Raw genomic sequence first — 26,279 nt, forward strand, 5'->3', positions numbered from 1 at the left:
GAATGTCTACTGCACATACCCATAAACCCCCCTAAACCATTATCACACAAGGTCCTACACAGGAATGCAAGCACTGGGGTACACGGTCACCCACCCATTGCACACCATGGCACACACAGATGCAATAATCATGCCTTTACACCCCTGCAGGACCCCTACCCAACGTCACCAGACAGGAGGGTAAAGATATGTCCACTCAACCCACAGAAGAGGCCCACAGTGATGACAGCAGCTCTGTCCAACTGGATCAAGATGACCAGCCTGGCCATCTGGGACCTTGGGACAGTCGGTTCCCCTCACACTGGCACAGGCCACTACAGAGCTTCCCCCCTTTGGAAACACCAGCACAGCATCCACCCAACGGGCCCATACCTCTGTCCCCAGGACACGTCAAGCAGCAGTGTGTCCACCACTACAGAGAACCCAGGCTAACCCACCACCCCAACAACACCAGGGACCTGGGGGCAATGGCAGTGGGCACACGGTTCAGGGGACAGAGGCACAGGAACACAGGGGAACTGGGAGGGCTGCTGTGAGACAGGGGGAGGACAGGCCCAGGGAACCCACTCTCCACGAGGCCCTCTCCAACATCATGGGAGCTTACCACCATTTCCAGGAGACCATGGCAACGGTACTGGCCAAGTTTTAGGAGACCCAGCAGCTGCAGGAGGAATGGTATTTGGGGTTCTGGGAGGAACTCAAATCCATCAATTCCACCTTGGGCACCATTGTAGGGGTGCTGAAGGAACTTGTCAACACCAGGGACACTGTGGCACAACAAGGGGCCCCTGACACTAGCCTGGACGATGAACTGCCCACCAACTCTGCCGGTGCTAGTGGACAGGAGGCGCCGCCACAGGACCACCACACCAGCACCCCACCCCTTCAGATGGAGAACCACCCTGCAAGCGGTCCCTGAGATCCAGGACAAAGACAGAGAACAATGCCAAGACCCCCGCCAAGAAATGAGATCACCCTGATTGTCATCCTTCTGTCCCACTTTGTCACCCTGTCCATCCTTAAAATGCCCCAGCTCCACTTCCTATGCCCCTTTGGACAATGCACCTGAGAGACAAATAGACTGGACTCTGCCATGGACATTCCTCCACCATCAACCCTGACCATTTTACAACCCCCTCCACTATTTAGCACTTCAATAAACACCCTGAAATCACAATACTATCAGGAGTCTGTCTGTGTTTTCGAAAATGTGTATTAGCAAAAACAGTGGCAAAATGCTATATCAAATGTAATGTCAACATACCTATGTCACACAGCTCTAGTCCATGCTGAAACACAGCAGATGTCACACAGTGGGACCCACATCTGTGAAATCGTAAGGGAAAGTGACAACTCAGTGACCATACACTGGGTGAAAATGACAGACAGATGAGAGGTAGTAGAATTAAATAAGATGTGGCAAGCAGTGTTGTCTTCTTACCTGTGTCTCACTGGAAGTATTGCTGGATCACCGTGTTCCTGTTTTCTATGTCCTCTTCTTCTGCTTCCTCGTCTTCACTGTCCACAGGCTCCACAGCTGCCACAACACCTCCATCTGGACCATCCTCATGCAGAAAAGGCACCTGTTGTCGCAAAGCCAAGTTGTAAAGCATACAGCAGGCCGCGATCATCTGGCATACCTTCTTTGGTGAGTAGAACCACCTGTCATATGGAGGCACCAGAACCTGGCCTTCAGGAGGCCGAAAGTCTGCTCTATAATCCTCCTAGTTCGCCCACGGGCCTCACTGTAGTGTTCCTCTGCCCATATCCTGGGATTCCTCACTGGGGTCAGTAGCCAGGACAGGTTGGGGTAACCAGAGTCACCTGCAAATATCGAGGGACAACTGTTAGACACACACTAACTCATAGGGACATCCCCAGACCCAGACACCTAGTCACACTGTATTGTGTCCATGTCCTCACCTAATAGCCACACACGGTGCCTCTAGAGTTGCCCCATCACATAAGGGATGCTGCTATTCCGTAGAATATAAGCGTCATGCACTGAGCCAGGAAATTTGGCATTCACATGGGAGATGTACTGGTCGGCCAAACACACCATCTGCACACTCATAGAATGGTAACTCTTCCGGTTTCTGTACACCTGTTCACTCCTGCGGGGGTGGGGGAGACCAAGGCCACATGTGTCCCATCAATGGCAAATATGATGTTGGGGATATGTCCCAGGGCATAGAAGTCACCTTTCACTGTAGGCAAATCCTCCACCTGAGGGAAAACGATGTAGCTCCGCATGTGTTTCAGCAGGGCAGACAACACTCTGAACAACACGTGGGAAAACATAGGCTGTGACATCCCTGATGCTATGGCCACTGTGGTTTGAAAAGAACCACTTGCTAGGAAATGGAGTACTGACAGCACCTGCACTTGAGGGGGGATTCCTGTGGGATGGCGGATAGCTGACATCAGGTCTGGCTCCAACTGGGCACACAGTTCCAGGATTGTGGTACGATCAAGTCTGTAGGTGAGGATCACATGTCACTCCTCCATTGTCCACAGGTCCACCAGCAGTCTGTACAACGGGGGATGCCGCCATCTCCTCACCTGCCCCAGCGGACGGTGTCAATGTAGGAGAACAGCGAGCAGAGAGTCAACCAACTCTGAGGTACGTAAACACAGCTTAATCGGAAAATATTTGCAAATCGACATTTGCCTTTATTAGTGTTTAAGCACAGCCTAGATATGTGTGACACAGTCCAAAATAATGCCATGTGGGCCCCTGAAATGGCGGCTGTCTGACCTGTAAAGTGGGACAAGGGGATATGAGGTAAATGCGTTGGCGTTGTACACCGTCGCTGTAGGCAGTCGAAGACCGCAGCGCAATCCTGCATTGGTTAACATTGGACCCTACGTGTCCCAGGAGCCAATGACGATGTACGCCGGCAGTGACGTGACCGCCATTTGCTCTCTGTTCAATCACTTGATACCTGATCTTCGACAGGAGAGGACCTACACCGAAAGTGCTGCTGTGACCTCAGTCTGGAAGAGACAATGGCTCGTGTGTCTGGGGAAAGGGCCCCTCCTTCAGCATGGAGGAGTTGGAGAAACTAGTGGATGGGGTCCTCCCCCAGTACACGCTACTCTATGGTCCTCCAGACAAACAGGTAAGTACACTGTGAGCATGCTGTATGGGCAATGCCTGTGTGGAGTGGTGTGGATGAAAGATAGGGGGGGAGAATGAGACGTGCATGAAACGACGGTGAGTGCATGTGCGTCATGGCAAGGGTAGGGATGCGAGCCAATGACTGTGACGGTGCGGACGGTAATATCTTCTCCTTTTCCCCTGTACTATTCCTGTAGGTCAGCGCCCTGGGGGTCTACCACAGACGGAGCACCCACTGCCGGAAAAGATGGGAGGACATTCGCCGCTGGAGCAAGAAGACGGCGGAGGCCCAGCTGGGGATGGCCTCCCAACGTGGGAGGGGTGTCCGTCGCACCATGACCCCCCTGATGTTCAGGATCCTGGCGGTGGCGTATCCGGATTTGGATGGGCGCTTGAGGGCATCACAGCAGCCACAAGGGGGTGAGTACACTCTCATTCTGCTGATTCAGCGCGCATTGTAGGTGTCTGGGTGGGGGAGGTGGGCTGTGGGTTTCCCTAGGCCAGGGAGAGTTTAGTAAGCAAGGTCCCTTCTTAAGGCAGGCCCTGTGGCACCCCACCCCACCTGTATACAGTGCCAACTACACCTAGTCAGGCTCCTGTGACATCCATGTGTGCAGCAATCGGGCATAGCCTTGTAACCCATGTCCCTGGGATTGATTAGGGAACTCCAAGTGCACGGCGTAGTGCAGGGGGCTTCTGTGTCTGTAGTGTCCGCCAACGGTAGCGGTATTGCATGCACTCAACATGTCTTTCTTCTGTCTTTCCCCCCCTTTTTGTGGTCTCCCTGTTCTTGTGTGCATTAGCATCATCAGGCGGAGGAGCAGTGGCACCGGAGCAGGAGGGAGCTGCATCCCACAAGGCCCTTGAGGGCGACACAACAGAGTCTGAATTCACCAGTGGGATGGAGGGCGTGGGGAGCTCCACGGAGGGGACAGGAGCTGAGACCAGCGATGCGGACTCCTCCTCTGATGGGAGCTCCCTTGCGGTGGCGGGCCCATCTGTGCCCCATGCATCTTCAGGTAGAGCCGCCACCCCCTCCACCAGCACCGCCCTCCCAGAAGCCCCTCAGCGTGTGTCCCGTGCCCGCTCACCCAGGAGGGTGGGCATTTCCTTCGCCCCAGGCACCTCAGCCCTTGCCTCTGTCATCCCTGTTGCCCTCAGTGAGGAGGCCATTGACCTCCTCAGGTCCCTCATCGTTGAGCAGTCTACCATTTTGAATGCCACCCAGGGTGTAGAGAGGCAGTTGCAAAAAACCAATGCATATCTGGAGGGCATTCATTCTAGTCAGGCAGGCAATCAGCAAGCTTTTCATACTCTGGCCTCAGCACTGATGGCAGCCATTGTCCCTGTCTCTAGCCTCCCCCCTCCAACTTCCTCCATCCAGAACCAAACCCCTGTACCTCAGCCTATCCCAAGCACACCATCCGACCAGCATGCACACACCTCAACACACAAGGGAAGCTCTGACAAACATAAGTACCACACATCCCACAGGCACTCACACAAGCATCATACCCATGCAAACACACCAACATCCACTGCCTCCACTGTGTCCCCCTCCTCCTCGTCTCCCTCCTCCCTCCCTGTCTCATCTCCACTCACACCTGCATGCACTACATCCTCAGTCACTACGTCCATCACCAGCACACCCACCACCACACCCTGCTCACGTGCAGTCACCACCCCCACTACCATTCACACATCCCCTGTGTCTTCTACCAGTGTGTGTGTGAGCCCACCTCCCAAGGTACACAAATGTAGCCACACACCCACCCAACAGCCATCCACGACAGCCTCCAGCCCATGCACCTTCACCCAAAGTCACCAAACGTCCACCTTCTACAACCACTGCCTCTTCTTCCACTCCCAAACCCCCTCCATCTACCCGTCCCAGTGTTCCCAAAAAACTTTTCCTGTCCAACCTTGACCTCTTTCCCTCACCTCCCCACCCCTTCAGTCTCCTAGGGCCCGCCTCTCCAGGTCCCAACCCAGCACCTCAGCCACAACATCTGCGGGACCAGTGGTGCCAGTAGTAACCGGCTTCTGGGGTGCGCTAGGCAGCAGGGCAGCCAGTGTGGCAAGGAGCCCACCTGTAAAGCACAAAAAGTTGGCCAGTTCCCATCGGGAGAGAGGAAAGAAATCAGCCACCAAAGCTGCTCCCAGGGGTACAGTTGGGAGTGTGGAGACAGCTGTGCCACCATCCAAGGTGGGGAAGGGCCACAGTAAAACTGGCAAGTCTGGGAAAATCTGCACGGCGGACAAGACCACCACCAGCACCGCTGCCCAGGACACCGCCGCCACCAGCACCGCTGCCCAGGACACCGCCGCCACCAGCACCGCTGCCCAGGACACCGCCATCACCAGCACCCCTGCCCAGGACACCGCCGCAATAAGCACCGCTGGCCAGTGAGCGCCAAAGATTCCGATGCTCCTGGGGCCACCATAAGCAGGATGCAACACTCTGGGCACAAAGCCCCCTCCAGAACCAGTGGAGATTAATATCCACTACCTCAGTCCTTGGCAGGATGCAGCACTCTGAGCACATAGCCCCCTGCAGAGCCAGTGGAGAGATACGTCCACTACCTCAGTCCTTTGCGGGATGAAGCACTCCGGGCCCAAAGCCCCCTCCAGAACCAGTGGAGACTGTTATCCACTTGAGAGACTGTGGCTTTGCACGCCCCAGGATTGCACAGTGGGCAAACCACCCACTGTAGAGACTTGAGAGACTGTGGCTTTGCACTCCCCAGGATTGAACAGTGGGCAAACCACCCACTGTAGAGACTTGAGAGATTGTGGCTTTGCACTCCCCAGGATTGGACAGTGGGCATGGATCTGGCGTTGTGCACTCATCCGGCTGAAGTGCCCCCCCTTCCCTTCCCCCTGAGGTGCCTGTTTTATTTCTATCTGATGCCCCAGCAGTGTTCTCTCCGTCTTGTTCGGGTATCTTGTGTGGGCCTCGCCCATGCATTTTGGGCCCAGTGGTCCATGGACTATGACGGTGGAATCCCTTGGTCTTGTTCTTGGTGTATATATTTGTTTATAGTGTGAAAATCTTTGTCTATATATATATTTTTGATTCATATCTTTGAATATATTACAATCACTTGACTCATTTACTTTTGTCCTTGCATTCTTCCAGGGGGACTTGGGGGGTGTAACTGGAATGCATCAATATATATTAGTGTGTGTGTTGTCGTGGGTGAGGGTGGGGGTGTTGCGTGTGTGTGTCACAGTTTTTTCCCTCCCCTGTGTCGTAGGTGCAGTACTCACCGTGGTCTTTGCCGCCGGCATTCGTGCTGCTGGTAGAGGAGCAGGAAGATAAAGGCTGGAAGAATCTGGAGCTCAGGTTCCATGGCGTCCTGGTTCCTCGTGGGATGTGTAATGGTGAGCATTTTCCCTTCCAAGTCCTGTTTCCGCCGTGTTTTTGGTCGCGGTGAATCCGCCCCGGAAAAGGTGGCGGATTGGACTGTTGTAATTCTGTGGGCGGTACATTGTCCTCCGCCTGTCTGTTGGCGGTTACCGCTACGGTGTTTGTTTGTACAAATGTTAAAGTGGCTGTCTATGTTAGCGGTTTGCGCCACGGTCGTAATTCCATTTTTTTTTCTGCTGGCCTGTTGGCGGTTTTACCGCCGCTTTAACACCGACTGACAGGGTTGTAATGACCACCTTAGTGGCGTATTTACATGCCTCTAGCACCTCCTTGCACCACACTAGCATAATTTTTTTATGCTAATGTGGCATTAAGGAGGCCATTTCCCTGTGACATATTTACAAAGTGGCGTAATGCATGCATTCCACCACTTTATAACCCCTTAGCCACCTTATGCCTGCACCACGCATAATGTGTACAATCGGTGGGGGGCATTTACAAGCTTTCACTGCGCCATTTCTTACATCATTTTTAACTCCGGCCTGAGGCAGCTGTTAAAGTGACACTGCCATTTTTTTCAATGGGCTGCATTTGACTTTGCTGGATTAGTGCCATAATTTTTGGAGCTAATCCTGCAAAGCGCATAATAGCATCACGCTTTTTTACTCTATTGTCCTAACGTTCACCATGGTGTACCGTATTGTAAATACAACGCACATATGGTGTTGTTCGGGGGGGACGAAGGGCGAGAAAAGCAAGAAAAGTGGCACATTAGGACTGATGCGCCACTTTCTTGTAAATATGCCCCTTACTATGCCGGTGAGCATGGTGCTTCGTTCCACTAATACATGTCCTTTAAGTAAACATGCTTAGCGAAGCACATGAGTACAAGAGCACCTTATTGTTTCACAGTAAATATCTGTTCACAGATCTGGGGAATAAGCTTGTCTGAAGCTGTATCTGCAGGTTTTGAAGGTGGAATTCAAAAACTTACACGAAGAAAGGAATAAGATATGACTTTTATATATTAACCTGATAGGCCTATTTTTTATGATAGTATTTCTTCTTTTCCTCTGGGTCCTGAATGACTCACAGCAATGATGTCCCTCTCACAACCAATTAACACAATCCTTGCACAAATATTTGCTAATCAACCAAAAACAATAAAAATTACAGTCGTGCCAGTCCTTAATTTGAACTGGTGGTTGCTCACTGGCCCTCATTTTGGAAACACCAGCACTTACTTTTTGTCATCAGACTTTGACTCAGAGCAAGCAAGCGAAAAACACAAAAAAGGGAAAGGAGGAGGAAGAGAAAGACAGACAAACAGTGGCAAAGGGATGAAAAAGAACTTGCAAGAGTGAGATTAAGGGGCAGGAATTGTAGGGTGGTGGATTAAAGAGGCATGAGCTGAAATCAAGACTACACAGCCTGGGTATTTGGCAGTCCTAACATTCGTTGGAACTGGCTGCAGACCTTTGTTTAAAACTTTGGGCCCTGGCACGTATTCTTTTATAAATTAAGCAATGAGTGGTGCCAAAATGCACCCTTGTCTCTGTCCACTATGAATGCCAATTTTGAGAGATTAAAAGACTTGATGGCATATTTACAAGCCCCCACGGCACAGGGCAGTGCAGCATAGGGAAAGGGCGGAAATGTACTATATTTACAAGTTACAGTGCAGTTCTTGCTCTGTGCTGGTGCACAAGTTGCTGCCTAGAGCCAACACAGTCACCCTTGCACCATGGTGCAAGGGTTTCTGGATTATCAACAGAATTATTTTTGTGCAAGAAGGGGCAACTTACTGCACAAAAGCAATCTGTAGAGGCATTTTCCTCTTTCTATGTAAGTTGCAGAATGCAGCACACATAGAAAGAGGAAACAACAAGGTGAAGTTAAGATGTTTCTTCTTGTTGCACCTGCCCTTGGGAGGCATAAAGTTTGACACATTCCAGGCTTACAGATTCATGTAAATCTGGGAATGTGTCAAAACCCATGGGTGTTGCATGGGAACACCCACCGCAGTGCCCATGGTACACCTCCTTGATGCAATGTAAGGCAACGCAGCGACTTGTGCTGTGTTGCCTTACACAGTATTTACTAGGCCATGAAAAGCCATGCAAAGTGGCTGTGGGTAGCCTTGCCAATATGGATCTGCACTGTGTGCTGCTGGTGGATCACAAAAGGTGTTGCACCAGTGGTGCACAGGGCTTGTAGCTACGCGCCAAGTTTGTAGAATGTAACAAGTTTCAAATTTATAGTAAAAATAGGGGCATATTTATGATGGCCCTAATGCCACCTTGCGCCACATTTTCGTCATTTAAAAAAAAACAAATGTGGCATGAAGGTGGCATTTCCCATGTGCCATGTTTACTAAGTAGCACAATGCAAGCATTGCACCACTTTGTAAACCCTTGCACCACATTATGCCTTCCCCAAACATAATGTATGCAAAAGGGGCGTTCCCACATAGGATGGCCCAGAAAAATGGCGCAGTCAAATTTACCCGCTTTCACTGTGCCACTTATGGCGTCATTATTAATGTGTGCCTAAGGCAGGTGTTAAGATGATGCTCCCATTGAAAACAATGGGCATCCCTGTGCTTTGCTGCATTAACGTCATATTTTATGGCCCTAATCGCCACATTAGCGCTATAAATTATGACACTAATGTGGACATAATCGCCATGGTCCACCATATTGTAAGTACAACGCACAGATGCTGTTGTTAGGGGGACACAATGAATGATGCGCCACTTTCCATAAATATGCGCATAGTTATATACCCCCGATTGCAAATTCTGCCAGAGGACCATCTGTTCCTGTTCACTGTGTCAGTTGTAGCGCATAAGTTACTGAAGCAGGAGAATAAAGAAACTTGTCTACAGACGCCCCACTCATATACCATGAAGCAAGGGTGCGGTGAAGATGACCCATTCCCTGACAAAATCTTACTTTCTTAATAGTGATAAACTTATCAGCTGCAAAACAGTACAAAGCCTGCAGCTAAATTTCCGCAAAGACCATTCCGGCTCAATCTAGCAGCAAAATCAGTGTATGAAAAACTGTGGTACTCCGGCACCCTTTATTGTTCAGAAGTTTTACCTCTTCCTCCCTCACCCCCACCCTAGAAGAGGCTTCTAAGAAGGCCAGAATGCACAGCATTTATATTTAAAGAAGAACATATTGCAACACACTTCTGAGGAGACTTTTTTTAACCAAGACAGTAGGAATTTAATCGTGGAGTGTGCTAGACATCATGGACTCAATTATGTTGCTGATGCTGGTTACAATAACAAGCACAAAAATCAAATATTTAGCTCTGATACTACATCACATTCGCTATTACACCATTATTTATGCAAATTAGGTATCTCTGGCTTTTCAATAATTTAGATATCCGGGAATTGATTCAATTAATTGTTTCTTCAGTTTAAAAAAAAAAACAACCAGAACACCCATGTAGTAGCATAGACACAACAAGCAAGGTGGTTGCAAATTCTCTCAAAGGCCCTCTACTGCCCTTGTCATGGTGTCCCTCAAGGTAACATACTTGACTCCATATGTGCTTGGTCCAGTCTCACCACAGACTACTCTATCACTTTCCATATCCCAGACCCAGAATGTTCTAAGGTTCTACAAGGTTGTGGACCGCCAAAATCAATCTCTTTCATAAGTCTAACTAGAATGGCTGTACATCTCATAGGAACTCTTGTGCTAGTCAGACTGGGGGTCATCTGGGCCAGGGATTCATATTTAAATGGTGCGCAGTTTCTTCAGTTTCGCTTGCCTCCAGAAACTAATTTTTGTAGGCAGCTGTGTCTTGATGCTTCTTCAGGCCACCCACAATCCCATCTTGTTGGTTTCTGTTTTTGGGCCCACTCTGCCCACAACCTGGCACCTCAGTCATACCATGAAAGTACCTGAAAAGGAAAGAAGAATTATATGTCAGTTAGAACCCACTCATGCATGCATAAAAGTGCAGGCCACACCCACCTGCACCACTTCCACATGGGAAACATCCTTTTTTCTGACTTTTTTTTTCCGAAGGTCGTGGTTAACGAAAGCGCAACAACGCTTTTTTTAACCACAACTTCGTTTTTTTTGTGCCTTAACTACGTATGTTCTGAACAACGAACATGCGTGGTTGAGGTACAAAGAAGGGACTTGGCGAAGGTAAGTGTGGGTTTAGGTTTTGGGGAGGGGGTGGGGGGTCAGGGGGTTTTAGGTTTTGGGGTGGGGTTGGGGGGGTGGGGCGTATTTGGTTTTGGGGAGTGGGTGGGGGGTCAGGGGGTTTTAGGTTTTGGGGTGGGGTTGGGGGGGTGGGATGTTTTTGGTTTTGGGGAGTCGGTGGGGGGTCAGGGGGTTTTAGGTTTTAGGGTGGGGTTGGGGGGTGGGGCGTTTTTGGTTTTGGGGAGTGGGTGGGGGGTCAGGGGGTTTTAGGTTTTGGGGTGGGTTTGGGGGGGTGGGGCGTTTTTGGTTTTGGGGAGTGGGTGGGGGGTCAGGGGGTTTTAGGTTTTGGGGTGGGGTTGGGGGGGTGGGACGTTTTTGGTTTTGGGGAGTGGGTGGGGGGTCAGGGGGTTTTAGGTTTTAGGGTGGGGTTGGGGGGTGGGGTGTTTTTGGTTTTGGGGAGTGGGTGGGGGGTCAGGGGGTTTTAGGTTTTGGGGTGGGTTTGGGGGGGTGGGGCGTTTTTGGTTTTGGGGAGTGGGTGGGGGGTCAGGGGGTTTTAGGTTTTGGGGTGGGGTTGGGGGGGTGGGACGTTTTTGGTTTTGGGGAGTGGGTGGGGGGTCAGGGGGTTTTAGGTTTTAGGGTGGGGTTGGGGGGTGGGGCGTTTTTGGTTTTGGGGAGTGGGGGGGGTCAGGGGGTTTTAGATTTTGGGGTGGGTTTGGGGGGGTGGGGCGTTTTTGGTTTTGGGGAGTGGGTTGGGGGTCAGGGGGTTTTAGGTTTTGGGGTGGGGTTGGGGGGGTGGGATGTTTTTGGTTTTGGGGAGTGGGTGGGGGGTCAGGGGGTTTTAGGTTTTAGGGTGGGGTTGGGGGGGTGGGGCGTTTTTGGTTTTGGGGAGTGGGTGGGGGGTCAGGGGGTTTTAGGTTTTGGGGTGGGTTTGGGGGGGTGGGGCGTTTTTGGTTTTGGGGAGTGGGTGGGGGGTCAGGGGGTTTTAGGTTTTGGGGTGGGGTTGGGGGGTGGGGTGAGGGATGTAGGGTGAATGGTGCCTATTGCTAATGATTACTAATATCATTAGTAGTAGCAACGAGGTCGGTGTTCCGACCTCGTTGTTAAGGCAGTAGTTTTTTTTGCAGTCGTTGTTTCGTCGTACAGTCCTTCCACACACCCACCTGCACCACATCCACAAAGCAACAATTATTTTCTTAAGATCGGCCTTTTTTTTATCCAGACGTGTTTTGTGAGGTAGTAATAGGGACAGTTTGGGTTGTTTTTTGCCTTCAACTTTGTCATGTTGTCCTACGATTTCTTTTCTGGGTAACTTGATGTTTCTAGTTGTGCTCAGAGACTGACTCCAACATCTACATCCTTATTAGGAAACTAGTAGTGTGTGTTATTACTACAGTACAGAAGACAACAGTAATTTGCAAATATATCCTCTGTTACATGCTGTGACACTGTTGTCTGTGTCTATGAAGTGTGTCATAAAGTCTGGGTGCAACCAAATTCCTATTTCTACATCTAGAGTATCAGAGTCCACCAAAAACACACACACAGTAAGAGTGACAGATCCTTTCTCTCTTCTCCTGCCTGCAGAGATCAGCCACCCCAATCCAGCTGCGGATGAGGGAATTGAAAAGAGATGGAGTGAACAATTCACATCTCTCCTGAATGAACACATCCTGGGCAAAAGGTTAGGAGTCTAGGAATTGCCATTCTCATTGGATGACAGACAAAAGAGACACCTATCCTTTATTGCTCCTAGTGCTTCTGGCAGCATTTGCTGTAGTATCTCACGTGTCAATCCACTTCAATCTTTGGAGTTACATGGGCCTATTCCATAACTTTGTGAACTGAATTCCCTCTTTTCTTTCTTTATGAAACAGCCCAACTGCTGCAGGTGAAGATTTCAAAATCCCACCTCTGCTGGTGACCTGTAGTGCCTCAGGGGTCATGACTCACGTCTGAATTTTAACCTGTCCTTGGAACCATAGGGTTGGGCTGAACTTGCAGAGTTTCACTCTGTGAAATTCTGAAGAGTTGCACAAAAACTGTGAGGGATTCTAAGGAGTTCTGCCACAGGGTGGAAAAAAAGCAGCTCACACTGCAATTTAGGGCCAGTACGAATGGCACTATGCCTTGTGCAATAGCAAGCTGCCATTCAGGTTGACTTTGCTCCCACTCTAATAGAAAATCTACTTGAGCGGCAGCAAATCTCCCGGAATGGCACCCTCTAAATGCAACCGCCCGCGTTAGAAAATTGCGCTAGGGAATGGCAAATCTTTCCCCTGCTCGCCAGCTCATGTTTTCTGTAGCCTTGGTGGAGAAAAATCTGCCACACATCGTTGGTGGAATTTGGCCAGAATTCCACGTTAAAGAGTAAAGAGGTGTGACCAAAATTTCACCAATTCAATGAGAATCCTTCTCCATAACGAGAGAATCTTTGGGCCAGATGTATCATTCTTCACAATAGCGATCACCTAATTGTGATTGTTTGCGAATCGCAATTAGGTAATCGCTATTGGATAGGATAAAACTCCAGGAGTTTCATACTGCAATTCGCAAGGGCTTGCAAATGGACCTACCTCATTAATATTCATGAAGTAGGTCGCAATTTGCGAGCCATTGGGAATGGCTACAATCGCAGGGATGGTAGCCTGCTGGCCTCAGCAGACCACCATGTCGGTGATTGCTTTTCAATAAAGTAATATTTTTTTATTAAATGCAGCCTGTTTTCCTTAAGGAAAATGAAAAATTAAAAGTTTTCTTTTCATTTTTTAAGAGTAGGCAGTGGTCCGTGGAACCACTGCCTGCTCTTAAAAATAAATTTGCGTGAATTCACATGGGTTATCACAAATTTGAAATTGCTGGTAACTGCGATTGTTTTGCAACCGCATTCATGGTCACAAAACAATCATACATACCTCTGCAATTCGGTATTAGGAAGGGACGCCTTTGACATGCCCCTTCCTAATACCTAATCGGTATGTAGTCGCAAATCCAATTTGCAATTCGGTAACAAGTTACCGAATCGCAATTCAGAATTGTTACATCCCAAAATGCATTTTCACGATCGCAAAAAAGTTTGATACATCTGGCCCCTTATTTGTTAAAGGGGAGACAAAATGTGACAAACAGACTGATGGACATGTGTCTGCCATCCACCTGAAAATGAATTGCAACAAGATACAATTTGTCTTCATCAAAGGACACTCTCTTTATTTTCAAATGAAAGCAGGGTATTCCAAAATGGCACTGCAGAGCTTGTCCCTCTTTTCTTGCCAGTTGGGCAAAGTCAATGGTCTTCATGCGCAGTTCACGTGCAGTTCAATTGGTACTTGAATGGGCGTATAAGCATAAAGACTGAAATCTTCTGGTTCTAGCAAAGCCGGCTCAAAATATGCATGTCTAACCTAGAAGCCCCAACATTTGCTCCACCCATCCATCAGCTTCTTCTCCACCATAAAGCCTTTGTATATCACTATGCACTGTTCATCAAGATATTGAACACCACCACATTTTACCATATGAAAACACTGTTTTTTATATTATTGGACTTAAACAGCCTTAGGGAACTGTTTATCCGCTTTGAGAGAATTCTCCAAGCTGATTTTATCTGCTTATATATTTTATCTTGTGGTAAAAAAATGTTTATCTGTATGACAATGTATAAGTTTGGGTGGTCATCTTTTAGATCTAGACTTTTTAAAGTATATTTATTGCACCCTGATGCATGATATTAGCTGATAATTACGGGCCCAGAGGCGTTGTGGGTGCAAGTAATTTTTTTTGTTATGCCTACCTTTTTATGGTCTTAATTTCTTCTCTTTAAATCTTATTTTCATATTTATCTTATTGTGTTTTCCATACATTTTTCTGTTCTTTTATCCATTGCTATGTATTGTACTTTTATGGTATGTTTTTCTTGCCGAAATAGAGTATAATGATGATGATGATGATGATGAAACTATTCTAATCCCTCTAAGTTAAGTTTGTTTCTGATTCAAGACTTTGTACATCATATTCTGGGCAGTCAACACCAATGAGTAAAACAACTTACCAGAATTGAGATGCAAACTGTTCAAAGAGGAAGGGAAATGCTAAACAGTAGTAGTTATTCAAGCAGAGGCAATATTATTAGTTACCACAAATATCCTTAGGAAGATTGAATGTAGTAATTGACGTGAATCAAAGGCCTATGAGCAACCTAGATGCAAACATTGACCATAGCCCCTGTGGGCAGTGATAAATAGACCTAAGGCACTGGAGAGACAGCTGTTTGGCAGATGCACCTCTGGATGCAGGGCAACTGGTTGGAACTCAATTGTTGAAAAAAAGTATGTTTCTGCTTCTGGATTCCTCAAACTCCTCTTCGCATTCTTTTCAGTGGCCTGTATAGTCATGGTCTTGCATCACAGCCAATTGTTAAGGAATCCGGCTATAAAGTTTGTCAGACATTACCCAAGACCGTCTACTACTACTAACATTATATATCTGCATGGTATACTTACTATGCCAACCCACTCCCTTCATCCATTGGTCTGCTATGTCATTCAGATTTTTCTTTCACCCACTATAGTATATTGCATGGTGCAATTAGTCAGCCCCTTCAGGCACTGATAAACTTCACTGTGAGAGATGGTATACTACTCTTTCACAAGAGCGCATCTGAACCCAAAGTAGTTATATTCATAGCCAAGGACTACAGAGATAATGTGTGGTTTTATGACAAAAAAATTCTTTTCGCCAATGTTCCCCTAATAGTGAAGTTTTACAAAAAACAGGACACAGCAAAACATGCTTTGGAAGAGCCAAAATGTAGCAGTGAAATTTAGTCTTATTGGCTTTAACACTGTGTAAGAAATCTGATTATTATTTGGTGTGTGTGACTACCCATCTCAAGGAATAATCACAATCCTTGTCAGGGTGAACCCTCTAAACAACTAAATTAACCTTAGCTCAACCACTGGTAGGTATGGCACAGAAAAGACAGACTTAAATTAAGGCAATGTGTAAAATACATATGCAGTACCAAAAAAGTAATAACGTCAAAATAAAAAAAATAAAAACCCCCAAACCAATTTTTTTTTTAAAATGAGTGAAATTTAATTGAAACAATCACTGGCAATGGAAATGGATTTAAAGGAATGTTGTATGGTAATGTGAAGCACTACAAGCAATACGCATGGGAATGAATATGTATTTGTGTTTAAGCAAAGAACTGTAGAATAGTATTGGTGCAGGTTAAAAGGTCAGGTAACAGTGGCACTGTTAAGCTAGACCTAAACACTAATGTAAGTTAAAGAAAGCCCTCCTCCAATTTGTGCTGCTGCCAGAGAAAACACCACAAATTATCAAGGGCCATATGTACATAACATCTTTGTGGTGGGAAATGGCTGACGTGGCCATTTCCAACCACAACAATGTTTTTGCATATGTACAAAATGCAAATTGTGATTCTGTAACATGTTAACAAATTACAAATTGTGTTTGCAATTTGGTATTTGGAAGGGCTTGTTCAGGGTGTCCCATCCAAATACCGAATCTGAATGGGATGTATGCATGTTTTACAACTGAATTAGGGTTGCAAAACCTTCATACTTCACCGACTCTTTGGATAAGGTGGTAACCCATACACAAATGGGAGAGGGTCCCCAAGGGACCCACTCCCCTTTGAGAATGGAAAACACATATTTTTAAAGAGCAGGCAGTAGTCCAACGGACCACTGTATACTCTTAAAAGTGAAACTTCAAAGCTCCATTTTCTTTTCTTAAACACACCCTGGGTTCTTTGAATGAAAAGGGGCTACATTAAAAAAAAGAATGCTTTATTCAAAATCAATCACAGACATAGTGGTCTGCTGACCTAAGCAGGCCACCATCCCAGAGATGGCTTGATTTGTAATGGGTCGCGAATTGCGACCTATCTCGTTGATATTCATGAGGTAGTTCTATTTGTGACCCACTAGGACTCGCAAATGAAATTCAAAAGAGTTTAATATATTAGAAAAAGGGATTTCCTAATAGTAATTCACCAAAAATTGCAATTAGGAAATCACTATTTCTAATCTTAGTACATGTGGTCCCTAGTTATCTCAGATATTTTAATAGCATTGCAGTGGCATGTGTGTGCCCCTAGAAGTTTCAGCTCAGGCAGCTGGATACATAAACAAAATAATCACAGATGTCTGGAGGGAAAGCAAATTCTGCCCAATCAAAACATGTACTGTTTGCTCCCAACATGTGGGTTAACCAAAGCCGCTTCTAGTGATGCTCACATAATAGTCAGGCGACAGCTGCGCTGTCAGATCAAACCATGAAAATGACATAAAAATGTCAAAACCCCAAAAAGGAGTACCAGAGATATGAATGTTGAAAGTGTTAGGTAGAAATAGCAACAAATACCACAAAGCATCACTGATGTTTAATGGTTGTGTTAGACTGGTACCTAGGTGCAATTTGAGTATGACTGCGATAGATACACCAACCAAATTGATCCCAGACACAGAGTTCACCTTCTGACTTAGATTTTCAAAGTCCCAACCACCACAGGAGTGTACTTCTGAGGTCCCCAGGGCCCTGGCGGAGGCCCTTAGAGACTTGCAGTTCGACAGACAGAGGCCAACACTTAGGTCCAGTCCAGGTATAGTTGCCACTGGTCTGCTGGGTACTTCCATAAAAAACCCTTATGAAGCTTGTTGTCTCCCTGTAGCCACACAGGACAGCATCCAACAGAGCCATGGAGTCAACTTCTTTATCCTTGGTAGAAGAGGGAGAAGGTCCAGTCATTCAGGGCTCCTCTCAGGATACAGACAGCAGGTCGAGTCCTCTTCTGATATTCTTCAGGTCCACTAAGTTTTGTGCAGTGGGTGCCTGGAGGTGCCACATTTTTGCTTCACACTAGTTAGTGGGTGGAGGTGACTGCAAGAAATTCCCAAACCAATGGGGCAAAAGTTCCCGGGGCAGATGGCAGAAGTCCTTGGCAACACTAAACCTAGTGTCTGACAGCTAGGTGTGTGTGTGTGTGTGTGTGTGTGTGTGTGGAATGTACTATGGTGTATTCACACATCTAACACTAAAATCATGTTCAAGGAAAGACTGTACCCAAAAGAAACCCACAGCCAAACACCTTGTAGGTCAAATTCAAGGTCCTTTAGGCTATTTGTAGCTCCTTGGAGGCATGTCACATGTATTTCACACTTATTCAAGTCTAAGCACAGGTTGAGAGCTGGCAGAGGCTTCTGCTAAGTAGCCTGCTGACAGTTCAGGAAGACAAATTGTAACTTTCTAAAGGTTACTTTTCCTTAATACATATTAACAATCCAACTTTGCCATTGAATTAGATTTTAGAAACTATTACAAATAGTTGTGTAACTATTTTTCTAGCCGGTGCCCTTCCTGAGATACTGCATTAGTATTTTATTCTGTACTCTGTTTTTTTACATAGGAGAGCTAGGCCTGCTGCAGTGGAAATAGCTTTTTGGGGCATTTTCACTGTAGGGATTTGGTAACATAATTTTCTACATGTCCCACATATAAATACTATGCACCCATTTTGTGGGCTGTAAGGCCTACAGGGGGTTTGACTCATTAATATTCAAAAGGAAGGTTTTCTGCTGTTGAAAATAATTATTGTGACAGGCCATTCTGCAGGAGTTACACTGCAGTAATCAAGCTGCAAAGGGTAAGCCTCAAGTAATTGTTACCCTGCCACTTCAGTTGAAGGCACAATAGGTGCTGCAGTCCACTAGTGGCACTTAACTTCCATACCCTGGGTGCACTTTCCATGACATATACTAGGGCCTCACAAGCAAGTAAAATGTGCCAATTAAGAACAAGCCAATTCAACCATGTTTAAAGCGGGAGTACAGGCACTATTACTGCTGGTTAGCAGGGATAACATACACAGAGTTCTAAAAAAAAATAGGGTCCAGCTAAAGGTGAAAAATGGTGGATGAGCACGCAGAAAAGGTGGATTTTCTACACAATGCTTGTCTATGAACTTTTAATCCTCTGGGTTTTAAAGTTCTACACTTGATTGTGATCTCACTCTAGAGTGTGGCACACATTGAATAAAAATGTTGGCAAACATGTAGGGAATAGTGTTTCCTAGACAGCAGTATTGTATGACAGCTAATCATAACATTGTGAACAAATCTTTAAAATTGCCTCCAAGCAGTGCCAAATCTTGCCATTAGACTTATTTATCTGCACATCCTACTGCAAATTAGTAAACTGGTACTCAACTGATTCTGGATTCATGTCTTTGCAAACTTAATTTGGAAGATGATTTATGGCAATGCCATGCTGTATTTATTTAAAAGAACACAATTTTTAATGCTTCATCCAGGTTGTTGAGATCGTCCAGAAACCCCAAATTTAAAATTCCATGATACCAAAGTGATGGGCCAGCGAATCCTGTAGCATTTGGTTACCTAACCAGAAAATACAACAGCCAAATGGCTCCATGTCATGCTTGAAACCTTAAGTCAGTTCTGGTATTTTTTTACAATGCCGCATTCTAGGACTTACTGTTTCGATTTTAAAATATTCTTAAATTCTTTAAACTCAAAGCCTCACCTCACTGAATATGTTTTTAAAAAAATACAGCACTTGTTGAAGTTGTCACAAATGGAAGTTTTTTGCAAGGATGTCCATCAGTTCATTCCCAATCTTGTCTGGGGTGATCTGTCCGCCCCTAAATATAGCCTCTCATCCCACCACACCATCTTTGGGTGGTGCTCAGTGGCAAATACACTGGCAAGGGGGACCCTGAGGTGCTACATGAGCATTCTCCCAGTGCACATTCACTGCTCTAACACTGACATGCTCTCCACTGACCTAGCTTCTGCATTTCTCAATTCGGACACTTTACATGGACAGACCTGAACATAAGTGGCAATATTCTGATTTACCCACTGATGGAGTGGATGAATTGTAGAGCATGAAGCGGCATAAATCTCCAATATTACTACTGCTAAACAGCAGATGAATTGTAGCTGACCTCAGAAGACTGTAGAAGTAAAAGGGCATTTAAAATTTTAGCCTCAGGCTACACCAATCCACCCAAAGCTGTAAGAAAGGTGTGGGTGAAAAGAATTATACATTTTGAACTACAAAACACTGTTGTTGTGCTCATTTCAAAATTAGACATCCAGCACCACTGTGCAGTGGACTGTCATTAGTGCCATTGTTGATAATGAAGTGCCATTACTGAGCAATTGAATCCATCAGCTCAGATTAAGCACTGAGAGGCATTTCTATACTCCATTTGCGCCAAATTTGCGTCCTTTGTTTTTACACAAATTTGGCCTAAAACTAACTCCATATTTATATTTTGATGTTAGACTCGTCTACCGTCAAAATATTGGAGTTTGCACCATTTTCTTTAGATGCGTGAACCTACCTTGCGTCAATGAGATGCAAGGTAGGTGTTCCCATCTAAAAAAAAAAAAGTTCTATGGGTGGGAGGAGAGGCTAAATAATAGTGCAAAGCTTTGCACCATTATTTAATGCCTGGGTCAGACCAGGCGTTACGGGACCTGTTGACCCACTTCTGTGGTTGAACACCATGGAATGAGTCCATAGGTGCCCTCCTCAAGCCCCAGGAACAACTCCACCGACAACAGAAGGATACAGGAGGAGGGGGCACCCCATCCCAGCTAAGTAGGGTAAGTATATAAGTATTTTTTTTTCATTAAAGTGCCATCTGGGGCCCAACTGGGGGCCCCCTGCATAGCACAGGGAGCAATGCCAATGCCCAGGGAACCCTTGTCCCCGGTCCTGGCCATTGGAGTGGTGGGCATAACTCCTGTCTTTCTAAACCAGGATTCATAAGGTATGGATGGTTTTAAGTCAGATAATGACTGGTTACAGGCTTTTTTGTTGCCTCTAACCAGCCTAGTGTCATTTTTTGGTCTAAACCCCCGTCTCCCATATCGCCACCCCCACCCAAGTAATGTAATTTTTGTGAACTCTAGCCCACCGTTTGCGCTGGCTTGTGGCATTCCATAAATTTGGCACCCGGCTGGCGCTCTGGAATGACGCAAGCAGGCGCTTTACTTTTTGATGCAAAACTGTGTTTGCCCAATTTTGCATTAAAAAGTTGAAATATGGGCCTGAATCTTAAATGCGGAATCTCTAATGAGAGGCAGTTAAGCGGTCAAAATAAATATATGAATGATTCTGATCACATTGGTGACTTTCCACCAGTTAAACCTCTTTGCAGTTTTCCAAAACATGTTTAATCAGAAGCTCTGAAAAAAGCAATTCTTCCTTTCCTACAATAAAATAAATAATCAAATCCCTTATCAGGACAGACTGACAGTGAATGAGTGGTCCAGCCCTTGAAAGGTGCCAGCTGGGTACCGAATTTGATTATCAACCGGATACTGGTCATCAGCAAAACAAATACACCACGGCCCATATTTATCAAGGTTTTGCTTTACCCATAGTGCCACAAAAGGTGGCGTATGGGGGACGTAAAACCTATGTGAAATTTATCAAGCCATGCAAGGCCACCTTGTGTGGATACATTTAGAGTAATGCAAGGCAGCACAAATTGCTACCTTGCATTACTCTGCAGCAGGGAGGCGTTCCATGAGTGGAGTGTAGGTGTTCCCATGCATCCTCCCAGGGATTTGGTGCATTCTCAGATTTACCATTAGTAGTAGACCTGGGAATGCACCAAAATGCTACGCCTCCCCAGGTGAGGTGTAATACCTTTAGTTCTCCTTGTTTTTTTCCTCTTTCTACTTGTGCTGCATTCTGCGGCACACGTACCAAGCAGAGAATGTCTCTCAGGATTGTTTTTGTGCAGGAATGAGTCCTTTCCTGCACAAAAACAATCCTGCCTACAACACAACATGTTGCAAGGGTGCATTGGAGCTATTTTAATTATTGATTTATTTATTTATTTAACTATATTTGTTTATTTATCAGATTTGTAATGTGTACAGCTGTGCACAGTTATGGGTACATCGGCCTAGAAAACCACAGAAAGCAAGTAGTGACGTACAAGCTCTTAGATGCTCTAGAAGGGGTTTCCATAAATTCAAACCTAAGTAGTAGAAGGAGCATCGTTTCATGCTGGACAAGCAGAATCTAGGTACAGAAAACAGAGTGCTCTTCGAAGATCTCAAAGTACAAGGGGGTTGCTAGGGCACCACCAGATTTTGAATGTAGTGGGCTCCTGAACCAACTTTAACCTTAAATATGGAGTAGACGGCTTTAAACGTAATGTATTTGGGAATTGTAAGCCAGTACAGCTCATGAACAAGATGGGACACTGAGGTAGATTTCGGCAAACAGTAGAGAAGCCATGCAGCTGCATTCTGTACCAACCGCAGACAATTCATGGATGCCTTGTCTATGCCCAAGAAAAGTATATTTCAATAATCAAGCCTAGATAGAACTAAGGCACTCTTGCAACATGTTGGAAGGGTGCATTGGAGCTATTTAGTTATTAACGTGTTTACTCATTTAACTAGATTTGTTTATTTATCAGATTTGTAATGCGTACCACTGTGTTCAGTTATGGGTACATCAGCCTAGAAAACCAGGTCTTCAAGCCCTTACAGAAAGCAAGTAGTGACGTACAAGCTCTTAGGTGCTCTGGAAGAGTATTCCATAAATTCAAACCTAGGTACTAGAAGGACCGTCCTTTCATGCTGGACAAGCAGAATCTAGGTACAGAAAACAGAATACTATTCGAAGATCTCAAAGTACGAGAAGGTTGGTAGGGCACCACCAGATTTTCAATGTAGAGGGCTCCTGAACCAGATTTAACCTTAAATATGTAGTAGAAGGCTTTAAACGTAATGCATTTGGAATTGTAAGCCAGTACAGCTCTTGAATAAGATGGGAAACTGAGGTAGATTTCGGCAAACAGTAGAGAAGCCATGCAGCTGCATTCTGTACCAACCACAGATAACTCATGAATTCCTTGTCTATGCCCAAGAAAAGTATATTTCTATAAACAAGCCTAGATAGAACGAAGGCCATGATATCAGTCCTCAGGGCTTGAGTAAGGGTCATCCAAATGATCTTCCTAAGCCTGTTAAGCACAGCAAGACACATGGCAGCCACTTGGGACGCTTGAGGTTTCATAGATAACGTATCATCCAGCAAAAATCCCTGATTTTTGAATTTTTCAGAAGGACTAGGTAGAATGCCAAAAGCAACTGGCCAGTGTTGAGGGCCCCAAAGGGAGGGGTGTTCTCCCAGAATCATGACCTCCATCTTATCCCCATTGACCTTGAGTGAGTTTTTATTCATCCATGAGGAAATCCAGCTCAAGTCCAGGATAAGATCAGAAGGTGCATGACTCTGTGCTGATGACAGCAAAAAAATGATTTGTGTGTTATCTGCATAGTTAAAGAAGGTCAAGCCAAGGCACTAAGTCCGCCAGAGGGTGGATGTACAAATTGAACAGTAGGAGACTTACGATTGAGCCTCGGGGGACTCCGGAAGTTAAAGCAAGTGAACTGGACTTGACAACAGCTGAAAAAACCTGGAATGAACAATCTTGTAAGAAAGATCTAATCCAGGCCTAGACTGAACCTTTGGGCCCTAATGACACCAGTTTGTCCATCAAGATAGGATGAGGCATGGAGTCAAGCATGGCGCTCAGATCTAGTAAAATAAGCGCAGCTCTTCCACCTTCATCCAGGAGCAACCTCAAGAGTTCAGTTACACCCAATAGGACAGACTCCATGCTGTGTTCAGCCTTGAGGCCTGACTGAGAACAATGCAATAAGCGTTGAGTCTCTGTTAGGCAGTCAAAAGTGTGCCAGCGCTACGAAACGACAGGAATGACTCATATATTGGTATATATGGTACATTCCTGCCCTTTCCCTTTCACTCAGTGCAACGCAGAAAGGTGGCATGGTGCGTTGATCTGCATGAAAGAATGATAAATGTGCCCCCACATTTTCACTACAACTAAGGCCAAAGTTCTCATACCAGCCCTAAGTATAGGCTAGTTCTTCCACAAGAGTGCCTTCACTCAGCAGTATACTGTAAAAGTCCTGAGGCATTAACAGCTGCCATCTTCAGAAGAACAGCTTCTAAGTACAGCAGCTACAGCTCATTATAACCATTCCCCACTTAACAGACAACATATCTGATTATGGCCAACAATAAGGACTCAGCAAGTCACATTTCCATAGACACCCATCACTGCTGGCTTTCTCACTGCTACATTCATAAAAAAACAGAAATTTCACTGATTGGCAGAGATTATTACTAAAGTGACGAGGTGTCCCAGGTTTTCCGGGACGGTCTCAGTTTTTCACCGGCTGTCTGGCAGATTTCGGGAAATTTAGCTCATGTCCCAGATTTTAGAAAAGTGTTGACTATAAATGGTGGAAAGTGCCTTTTTATCTTTTTCAAAGCAGGGATAGTTTAGTTTAATTAAGCAATTTAATTAACAGGCATGAAGCTGGCTTAAAAAATTGTTTTTTATTTATGTTCTTTGTGGCTCTTCTGTAATACTATACTGATGAGCGATGTGATTCTATATGCCTGGGTAAAGTAAAAATGTAGTCCTTCATCGACATTTGTGAAATGTCCCGGTTTTTGGCTTTAAAATTCTGGTCACCCAATTATTATGCCAAAGGAAAAACATGATCTGCTCCATTTAGCAGTATTAAATTAATTTCAAAATGAAAAAATATAGGTCCTCATTATGACATTGGCAGTAAATCCTGCTTAGTTCCACGCTGACGGCTGCCAACATACCACCGTGGTGGCAGATATCCATTTGGTATATTATGATGCACACACACCAAACCGACAAAATACAGCCATATCCCCAAATCTGCCAGCTCAAAGGTCAGTGGTAAACTGTCGACACCAAAACCCATACCGATACGCTAACAAAACAACGCCCACCACATCATGACCACGAATGACCACGGCAGACATTCAATCGTGGTAAACCATTGGTGGTACACACTGCCCTGCTCAGAATGAATACCCAAATACTAAACTACACAACATTGTTCAATTCAAACAACACACACCTGACACCCATACACACACCACACCCACCCACTCACACCGCTATAAAACATACACCCACATTACCCACAACCCTTTACGAATACAAATCATTGCCACCAGACAGACATCAAGACCACTGAGACAACTCCACACACACCCATACATCTCACACGCACTCCACTCCGCACACCCAATCACACTACCCAACACCCACACACTTACACACACCATACAACACCCATTGCCCCACAAAGACACCCCTGTTTCACAGATGAGGAGTTGCGGGTCATGGTGTAGGAAATAGTCAGGGTAGAATCACAGGTCTTTGGAGCACAGGTCCAGCAGATATCCATTGCAAGGAAGATGGAGCTTTTGTGGAGAATTGTGGATAGGGTGAACGCCGTGGGACAGCATCCAAGAACAAGGGACGACATCAGGAAGTGGTAGAACGACCTACAGGGGAAGGTACATTCAGTAGCAGCAAGGCACCAGCTCGCCATACAGGGGACAGGCAGTGGACCCTCACCTCCTCCCCCACAGCTCACAGCATGGGAGGAGCAAGTCTTGGCATTACTGCATCCTGACAGACTCACTGGAGTAGCTGGAGGACTGGACACTGGTAAGTTAACATTTACCACTTATCACCCCCCAGGCCTGCATGCCATCTCACACCCTCCCCCTCACTCCCATCACTCCACTCCATCCGACACACTGCACCTACATATATTACTAACCCCAATGCCCAACCCTGCATGGACACCCATCACAAAAGCATGAACAGCATGGAGAACTAACAATCAGACAATAAAACACCATATACATTCAAAGATGGCAGGGCAACAGCAATGATAGAGGGGAAGATAGGGATGTACAACATGTCACAGGCATGAAGCATAATACATTACTTACATGCCCACAGGTGCCCCAGTGAATTTCAGTGGAGAGGAGGTGCGACGACTATCCAGTCCCCCAACAGAATTTGACAGTGATGACAGTAACTCTGGACTTCAGGATCTGGATCAATAACCTGGCCCATCAGGGACCACTGGTCACTCGGTCACCCCAGCCCACACACAGTCCACCACAGAGCCTCCCCCAGTAGTTACCAACACCACCTCACCTACCCAGCGTCCCCACATCTCTGTCCCCAGGACACACTAATCAGCAGTTTGCCTACCTGTACAGGGACCCCAGGCCACACCACACCCCCAAGACAATCAGGGACCTGGAGTCAGTGGCAGTGGGCACACCGTTCAGGGGACACAGGGGGACAGGGACACTGGAAGGACCACCATGCACCAGGGGGAGGACAGGCCCAGGGAACTGACTCTCCAGGAGGTACTCTCTAATGTCCTGGGTGCCTACCAACAATCCTAGGACACGATGGGCCAGATCCTGAACAACATGCAGGAGAACAAGGGGCTGCAGGAGGAACACCATCAGGAGATCAAGGAGGACTTGCAGGCCCTCAACACCACCATGATCTCCATAGCAAGGGTGCTGGCAGACATGGCCAGCAACATGACATGGACTGCACAGGAGCTCGACCCTACCACTTGCCAGTCTATTGACCAGTCCACCACATCCACTGCAGCTAGTGGACAGGAGGCCCCGCCACAGGACC

Source organism: Pleurodeles waltl, chromosome 11, assembly GCF_031143425.1.
Source record: "Pleurodeles waltl isolate 20211129_DDA chromosome 11, aPleWal1.hap1.20221129, whole genome shotgun sequence".
NCBI classification, from domain to species: Eukaryota; Metazoa; Chordata; class Amphibia; order Caudata; family Salamandridae; genus Pleurodeles; species Pleurodeles waltl.